General features: G+C 33.9%; 1 long non-coding RNA gene across 5 annotated transcripts; it reads left to right on the top strand.

Moving 5' to 3' along the window:
- The first annotated feature begins 526 nt into the window (after window positions 1-526).
- Window positions 527-8,601, top strand: LOC120086175 (uncharacterized). Of its 5 annotated transcripts, XR_016532279.1 has the most exons (6): window positions 527-950; window positions 1,098-1,267; window positions 1,421-3,610; window positions 3,684-3,928; window positions 4,124-4,224; window positions 8,187-8,601. It is a non-coding gene; the product is annotated as an uncharacterized LOC120086175 (long non-coding RNA). The 5 variants fall into 5 exon arrangements; XR_016532280.1 differs by lacking the exon at window positions 1,098-1,267 and having other exon boundaries at window positions 528-950; XR_016532278.1 differs by lacking the exon at window positions 527-950 and having other exon boundaries at window positions 957-1,267.
- Window positions 8,602-9,611: the final 1,010 nt, after the last annotated feature.

Genomic DNA, 9,611 nt, shown 5'->3' with positions numbered 1-9,611 from the left:
TAAATTTTGTATCAAGTAAATCTGTGAATGTTTAAAAATTCAAGGTTTAAAGACTAAATTTATAATTTGAAGGGTAAAATATATTTTTAGTCCCTAGTTTTTTAGCGTAGTTTCTATTTGGTCCCTAGGTTTTCAAATGTTAACATTTGGTCCTCAAGTTTTGACTTTTGTTTCAACTTAGTTCCTAAGTTTGTTCAAAATGTTATAATTTTACCCTCGAGATTTGAGTTTGGTTTCAATTTAGTCTTTAAGTTTCAAGATTTTACATTTTCAACCTCAATTATTCATTAATTACTCACTTTTAATCATCGAAAACTTAAGGACTAAATGTGTAATATTTTGAAACCTAGGAACTAAATATAAACTATATCCAAAACTAAGGGACCGAAAAGGTATTTTCCCCTAATTTGAAAGGTCAAAGATTAAATACACACAAGTTTGAAAGTTGAGACTTAAAATTTTAATTACCCTAAAATTAATCATGTTATACAAAAATAATATATTAATAATCAACACAATGTGTGAGAGTGGCCATGACATGTTAGGATTGGATGCGAAGTACTAAAGTAAAGTGTATAGTTCAAGGAGCACCCATAAATTGATCGACAATAGGAATTGTATAGGCAATATATGAGGGGATTATGATCAAATAAATGAGACTACCAAGATGTTGTCGATAGAGAACGAGAGATCCTCAAGAGCGATACTAACAAAGAGTGTTAAATGAACATTCAGATCTAATGATGTCAAAGACATGACATAATCAATAATATTAGGGTAGGTCAGGAGATCATAAGCAATACTTGGCCTAAGATAAGTAATATTAATTAGACAATATGAAACGTCAAGACTATGGAACTATCTGAGTGGTCTCAAATCTTTCATCTCAAAGCGGGAGTGGAAGAGTTGGTGGCTTGTTTGAGTGGTATTGTAGGCTTCTTGTGAAAAGTGTAAGTTATTTTATAATTTTGTATTATCCCTAGGCAACTAGGCTATCAGACTCTTTCCTTTCTTATGTCATTCTCTTCTGTGGTTCATCTTTTTTATTTTTTTATTTTTTCTCTTTCTATTATGTTCAATTTTCTCGATGTGAACAGTTCTTTCCCTCGTGGTATTTAAAGAAATCAGTGGAGAAGAAAAAGAAACACTAGAAAAAGGATGGTGGAAGTGAAAGACAACGAAAGTTAAAAAGAAAACATATCGGGAGTTGAGCGTTTGTGCTTACATCCGTAGTTCTAGAGATAAAGCTAAGACGATTATTTATTAGGTACTTCTTAAGTAATCTAATCGATTGTTTTTTTGAACTATCAATCATGCATGGTTGTAGAATGATCACCGTAAATAACCAAACAATTTAACACAAGTATTCTTTAATTCGTGCTACTCGGCAATTCATGCAAAGGTCATATGTATGTTACAGATTTTCGTCGCGGAGCAACCGACGTTGTTCCCAAGAAGAGAAAAGTGGAGTCGTTACCAGTCTTGATTTAGAAGTTGTGACTAAGCACCCACAATATGCCACATTGATTCGCAAAGAAAATATAGGATTTGGACTTTTTCATGCAGGAATTATCATTTTACAATACTCGTTTAATGAACGAAGTTTTATTTTTCTCGTGTTATTAAAGAGAGATCTTTTTGTAAGAATTTTTTTGTTTTGATTTTTTAAATCTCCATATTTATTAATCATTAATTTTATATATAATGAATATATAGTAATTATGAGTGGCGCTCAAAGGGCATTACATAATTTTATTTAAATTTAGTTTGACATTCTAAAATTAATTCATCACCTCACAAATACTAGGACAGTTAACATCTTCACCACTAAATTTCTGTGGTCAGAAAGTTTTTAAAAGATTTTTTTTAAGAAGATTTTGGTTGATTCATTTAAAACTTCTGAGAAAAATATTTGTGTTGTTTTGATGGTTTATTTTGAAAACAAATTGCAAAGGAAAAAAAAGGATGTAAATAGAAAAAAATCTATGAAGGCCTGTATTATTTCATTTCAATTTGAATTTGGTTATTGATCAGGATCCTCGCTAAATATTCATGACGAGGATCCTCGACAATTCAGTGAAGAAGTTCTTCGTTTATTTTTATACTTCGAACTCTAATCTTCTTCTTTTTTATAATATGAGTCACTTTTCTATTGCATTTTATTAACTATTGTACTTCAACATCTTAGATGTTACTTTTTTTGTATTGTATTTCCGTGTTTGTATTCTATTGTTATTAACTTGTATGTTAAATTTATCTATATCCTAGATTTTTTTAAAGAAAAAAAAAATGTATCTTTAACGTATCAGTTTCCTCATTTTTTAGAAATATATATATGTTAAAAAAAATACAAAAAAATGACGCATTCTTAGACGTATCTGTATCTTAGTTTTTTAAAAATTGACGAATCGCCGTATATGATCGTATTCGTATCGTGTAGCTGTCTCTGTGTCTGTACTTCATAGTGTATAAACTTTCGATATTAAATTTAATAAATCTAAAAAAATGTTTAAAAATGAACCATTTCATTAACACAAAAAAATTATTTGTCTTTATTTGAATCTTAAATTCTAAAATCTTTAATTAATAGATACAATATTTTTTAAAAATATCCAGACACATACACTTAAATTTAATACCTAATACAACATTTAATTTTTAACATTTAATAGGTAAGAGATTTATTGAAAGCAAAATTGATATTTTTGAGAATCTATTAGACAAAAAATCACGAATTCATGCTACTAAAAAAATTAAGTTAAAAAATTATATATAGACAAATCTAAACGTTCATGTGCAAATTTGTGCACCTAGTGTTATGAATTTCTAGTTTCGCCACTAGAGATGTAAAAGAGAGAAAGGGAGAAAATCATGAGACATTATAAGAAATCTAGCCTTTAGCGATATAATTAGTGATTATTATAATATCATCGCAAATATTAGCGACGATTTTCAATTTTCGTCTCTATCAATGCGGAGAAAAAATAATAAGTCACGAAATTGCCTATTGCAACTAAATAGTAAACCGTCGTAAAAAAGTAGCGACTATCCATAAATATGTCCGACAAAAATACATTTGGACCCAAGTGTTTTTTAATCAATTTTGTTTTTTGAATGTATTGTTTGGATTTTATATTTATATTTTTGTTTTCATTTTTTATTGATTTCTGGATTACGTCTTCAATCCATTGTTCGAGTATCTTCATTCTCAGAAATGTCTTTATGCTCAACATTACACAAGTAATTTGATTAATGAGGTAATTAGTAGTTGATTGAAGAGATTAAGAAAAATCAAACTTAAACTTAAAGATGATTGAAGAAAATAAATGAATTGATGGGGTAATTAAAATTAACACTGCAGGCTGATGACAATATAGATGGCTATTAAAAAAAGAATTTAAGTAGGAACATTTTTTAGGAGGAGGTTTTGTTTCAATTACATTATAAATTCTCACTTTAAACTTGCAACTTGTTAGTGGGCTTTTGGATCAGATGTTGTAAGGCCCAAAACTCTTCTGATGGATTAATCTATAAAAATTAAAAAAAAAAAAAAAAAAAAAAAGGATACCGATTGTATGATGGATGAGCTGCCACGTTACCTTACCAGATGGTAATTATTTTCTTCCAGCTTATCTTTCTTCTCAGCTCGAGTGACAGCTTACTGATATACCTTTTATTTTCAGATATCTCTCTCTATTGCTGTCTGTTCTTTGTTTCTTTCTTTAGGGTTATGAGTTTGAACTCAGATTCTTGACTTCAATTGTTGGGTAAAACAACATGCAATTTCAGAAATGAAAAGAGAAGAAGAAGACGAACTCAAGGAGGTATAGTGGTTCGATGATTCTTCACCTACATCCACTTTAGAAACAATCTTCAAGACTGTTATTCATCCTTCAAGATTTACAATTTCAGATTCTACAGAATATGAGTATTAACTCTCTAACTCTCTCTCAAAATTTTATCTTCTAAGTGTATTATCTGTTACATACTATTTATCATAGAGGTTTTGTTCTATTTATATCAGTTTATTACAGATAACAGAAATAACAAGAGTGCTCATTTAACAACTTTAGTTTGTTGTAACTGTTTAACAGTTTCTAATTGTATGGTTTGTCTTTGGCAGGAGCTGGAGCTGAGCTTGGAGACAGGAGCTGGAGCTTTTTCATTCACCTCAACACATTTGCCTCTTGAAGCAAAAAACTCCTTGAAGATCTTTGTCGTGAGGTAGTTATTTTCCCTTAGTTAAATCTACTACTTTGAGTAGTTTTAAATAGTAGTCGAACTTAGGTCTTGGTAGAGGTTTAGTTAAGAAATCTGTTGCGTTGTCTTCTGTTTAGACCTTCTGTATAATAATTGTTCCTTTCTCGATAATGACTCTAACAAAGAAAAGTTTTACATCAATATGCTTTGTTTTGTCATGGTATTGTTAGTTTTTGGTTAAGTGAATTGCATTTCAATTATCACATAGTAGTTCTACTGATTCTTGTGTGTGACCTAGCTCTTTAATTAAGCCTTCTAGCCAAATTGCTTCTTTGATTGCTTCTGTTACTGCTATGAATTCAGCCTCAATAATTGACAGGGCAACTACTGATTGTATGGTAGACTTCAAGCTTATAAGGTTCCCTCTTAACATAAAGGAGTAACCTATTAGGGATCTCCTTTTATCACTGTCTCCTGTAAAATCTGCATCAACATACCCTTTTAGAAGTAGACTCATCAGGATTTATGTATAATAGTCCTCCATCCACTGATCTCACTAGGTATCGAAATACACATTTCGTAGCTTCCCAGTGATTTTTTGCCAGGGTTACCCATGTACCTGCTGACTAAACTTGAACTGTAGGCTAGATCAGGTCTAGTGCACACCATCAAATATATGAAACTTCCAATAGCATTAGAATAAGGAACATTTGACATAGTTAGCTTCTCAGTTGGGTCTTTAGGGAGTCCTTGGCAAATATTTTGAACTGTTGACCCATAGGTGTAGATACTGACTTAGCATTGGACATATTAAACCTATCTAGCACTTTTTGAGTATACTGTTTCTGAGATAAGAATAGGTCTCTCCTACTTCTTTGCCTTATGATTTCCATACCTAGGATTCTTTTAGCTAACCCTAGGTCCTTCATTTCAAATTCAACTTTCAATTGATCTTTGATATCATTTAGCTCAGTCATGCTTTTCCCTACCAACAACATGTCATCAACATATAACAGTAGGTAGATTAGACTACCATTTGGAAGCTTTCTGTAGTAGACACAAGGATCATATAGTCTCCTAACGAAATTTATTTTGCTGATGAAGATATCAAATCTTGTACACCAACATCTAGGAGACTGTTTCAGTCCATATAAGGACCTTTTTAGCTTACACACAAGTTCTGTCTTCCCTTGAACCTCAAAGTGCTTAGGCTGCTCTATATAAAGTTCTTCCTCCAAGCTTCCATGTAGGAATGTTGTAGTAACATCCATCTGTTCTAATTTAATATCTTTACAAGCCACAATCGAAAGAAGAACCTTAATTGATATGTACTTAACCACTGGAGAGAAGAACTCTATATAATCTACTCCCTCTTTCTACTTGGCAACAAGTCTGGCCTTATATTTCACAATTTAATTGTTTTCTTCGAAGTATTTCTTCTTATAAACCCACTTACAAGGAATAACTCCTTCGCCAAGTGGTCTGCCAGCAGCTCCCAAGTTTCATTCTTGTAAAGAAAGTCTATTTCACTCTTCATTGCTACAAGCCATTCATTATTCTCTTTACTATTTAGGGCTTCCTCAAAACTGCTAGATTCTTCACCGTCATTATCAACAGAATGATAAGAAATGCAATCAACACTTGCAAATCTAGAAGGAAGTCTGGTGGTCCTTCTTTCTTTGTCCCTAAAAAGAAGATAGTTTTCTAGATTTTCAATTTTTCCTTCAGATCTAAATTCATAAGTGCTTGGGATATCTGGGTGTTGTACATGTCCATCTATAGTAACAGTGTTTTCAATTCTAGGATGAACTTCAACTTGTGAGCTGGAAGGAAAATCGAACTGGTCTTCCTTGGTTGGATGCCTTGTTGTTTCAGAGTCCATATAGGACTCATTCTTTTTAAAAGATTACATCTCTGACGTATTTCATGTGTCAATGTTAAAGAAATACGTGCCTGATCCTATGCACATACTAGCAGCACAACCAGTACACCTCAAAGAAGATTTATCTTACGAGGAAGAGGCCATCGAGATTTTAGACAAAAAAGACCAAGTACTCATAAATCAGACGATTCCTTTGGTTAAGGTACTATAACATAATCATGGAATTGAGGAAACAACCTGGGAACCTGAAGAGCAAATGAGGAAGAGATATCCTCAACTTTTCAAATGACATATCAGGTAAATTTCGAGGACGAAATTTCTTTTAAGGGGGAGATGATTGTAAACCCCGAACTCTAGGTTTCCTAGATAAGCATGTTTAGCCAAAGGAATATTATATTACGTATTTATTAAGTAGCAATTCATGTTTATTTATAGGGATTATGAAGGAAGGGAAGGAAAAACATATTAAATGAGGAAACTCATTTATTGGTTTGGCTGGAGGCACTAAGTGTGGGGTGACGTGGCAATCTAATCTTTGAACTCGGGAGGCGGCAGGAAGATTAAAAGGAAGAGAAACTTGAAAAGCTTGGTTTCGGCAATTGACATGAGTAAATTTAGTGAAATTGGTGTCATTTGAAAGCTAGGAGAATCTAGTTTTCGAGGTTGTCTTGCCAGAGAAAGATTGTGGGAGGAGAAGAACAAGAAGTGAAGAAATTACAGAGGAGGCAGAATCTCGGATTATCAGGGTCCGAGTTGAAGATTGGAAACTCCAAGCCAAACTATAAGGAATTTTCAGCTGAAATTAACTCAATTCTAAACAAGTTTGTAGAAGGAAGTTTCTTCAAAAGAGGTTTAGATTTTGAGTTATGATTTTTAAAGTTGTAACAGAGAATCTATACATAAGCAGACAGCTGCTTAGGAAGAACAAGCACACAGCTCACCGTGGAGAGCTATAGCGAGATAAGGAGAATAAGGATCTCGTTTATGAAGAAAATCTCGCTAATTTTGTGCTGAGGATCTCGCTCAAGAAGGAAATCTCGCTAGGAATTGGGCTGAATCTCGCTGATAAGGTGAGTATCGCTAGGATGAAAGTTTGCTAGGAAAAGCTTGATCTCACTCATGAGGATCTTCCTCATGAGGAGGATCTCGCTCATGGGGATCTCACTCATAAGGATGAATTCACTCATGATGATTATCTCGCTAGCAGTGTTGTGTTTGTTGATGGAAGTTCCATTAGTAAATGAATTATTTGAGGTATTTTGCTAAGAATTCTAAGTAATTTAACCGGGAATTATGTCCTTTCAAGCCAAGAAGAGCTAGGAGAGGCGTATAGACCGTTAAGAGCCCCGACGAGCTGTGAGTGATGAAATGAACTTAATACTTTCAATACTTGTGCATATAAGGCCAAGTAAGTTGCAGTGATGCTAATGATGAATTTATACTTCCTCAAGCAACAAATGGTTAAATGAATAGCTTAACGTATCTCTCCCGGCTTATATATGTTTAATACAGGCCAAGGTATGTTGTGAAATTATTACAAAAGTTAAGTTTCTAATGTTGAAATATGCTTCCTAGAGGAAGGCTATGATAGAATGAGTTCTTGTGTAAATTACATGCAATGAAACTTAAATTGATGTGACGAAATAACCCGATACTGAAGGACATGAAGAAGGTATTTGGGTAATAGTACCTAAGGTATTGACGGTACTTAGAAAACTCCATGAGAGATCGAAGTATGGGTCTCTTGGCCGGTACCTAAGGTATTGACGGTACTCAGAAAACTCCACGTGCACGTAGGTAGTTAAAGGGAGGCCGAAGTATGTGTCTCCTAGGCCATGCACCACCGAAGGGAGGCCGAAGTATGGGTCTCTTGGCCGGTAATAGACGTTGAGAGCTAGAGCGTTGTCGGCTCGTTCTCAACTAAGGAATAATGTTGTTTAATGATGTCTAAGAAAGGTTTAAAGCTATATTTAGAGACAGTTGCTTGAGATACTGATTAGTATATTTACATGTTTATAGTGATGTAAGGCATGATGTAATACGATTCTATAGTCACTCACTGGGCTACTAGCTCATAGACTTCCTGTGTTTCTTTTTTTTTCAGGTAGCGGTCATATTCCTCAAGGTTGATCCTGCTGCTGCTTGTCACTGAAAGACTCGGCTTATTAAGAAGACTTAGGTTGATGATCTGTTTATGTACACATGTTTTGAGAGGGACTAGGGCTTTGTTAGAGTTGTTTGGGACCATCTGTGGATATTTTTCCCTTAGACGTTATGTCATGGCTGTATGCTTATGTTTATATAATATTTTATAGAATCTTAAGGTAGCATACATTATTAATGTTTAATAGGTTGGCATTTAGATTAGAAGGCTAAGGTGGTGAGTGCTGGCAGCAAGGCTAGTAACTACTGCGGTCATATCCTCTTTCAGATTAAGAGGGTAATCTGGGAGGGGGTGTGACATTATATGTGTCAAACCATCTATATTTGAACATAAAAACATGTCTTCTGTTCGCCTATTGAAAATCCAATACTTCGTCTAAGACATCGTTAAAATTATTATCAACACTTTCATTACCGCTGATCTCTCCGACCATTAGGATGCCACTATTTTGTGTAGCCGGACGACTATCACGCTCTACAATGTGAAATCATCCCCCATTAACAATGCATCCATTGTAAGAGCGCACCTCAAACGAAGGTCCCATTGTAAGTGAAAGGAAATCATTAGATAGATTTTTTAGGTTGTATGTCCTAAAACTCGTAGTTTGTAAAAACATATTCTATTAGTAATAAAGATGTTATTGATGTTTATTCAATAAAGTTGTTGAATATGTATGTAAACCTCGTAATCCATTTTTCCTACTTAACTATATAATGGGCATGCTATGAAAAGACTAAGGATATGTTAAAGTAAATTTGTGAAAGGAAGTAAAGAAAGTAGGAAGATGGAGGAAGAAAATTCTAAATGTTAGAAAAACCTAGTCTCGGATGAGTTTTAAATAGTTTAACAAGTGAAAAATTAGCTAAGTATAGAAGCCAAGAGAAGGCATGCATTGGTGTTGGGAAGCATTAATGCATGAGGTTGTGTGTGAAGGAAATCAGATATGAACTTTAACAATTACAATCAAGAAATAGAAACATACAGGCTATGCACCAAACAAAATTATAGCATGCTTTACTAAGATCAAGGGATATAATTATGCATACCTTTGAAGACTCATCTTCAACACCCTTGATCATGAACGCTCGAACAATCAGCAAGACTGCAAATCCAAATGCTCAAACACTACAACCGTAACGCAACACGATCACAGTGACCACGAATAGAATGATCTCCAAGATCACGAACACAAAGAACTCAACGAATGGCCTCCCAAAAACCTCGACTATGTCGAGTTGAGTACGACACCACCACAATGGCTACCTTGGTATTCTTGGTGTGAGAATCCAAAACTGTGGGCTTTATGTGGACTTGGTTAGAGGACGAGACCGGAGGAACAATCGTGTAAACGATTGAGCAAGTGAG

The sequence above is a fragment of the Benincasa hispida genome, chromosome 9, assembly GCF_027475165.1.
Source record: "Benincasa hispida cultivar pf3 chromosome 9, pf3_genome.v1.1, whole genome shotgun sequence".
Classification (NCBI taxonomy): Eukaryota; Viridiplantae; Streptophyta; class Magnoliopsida; order Cucurbitales; family Cucurbitaceae; genus Benincasa; species Benincasa hispida.
This window is presented reverse-complemented; position numbering and strand designations above follow the sequence as displayed.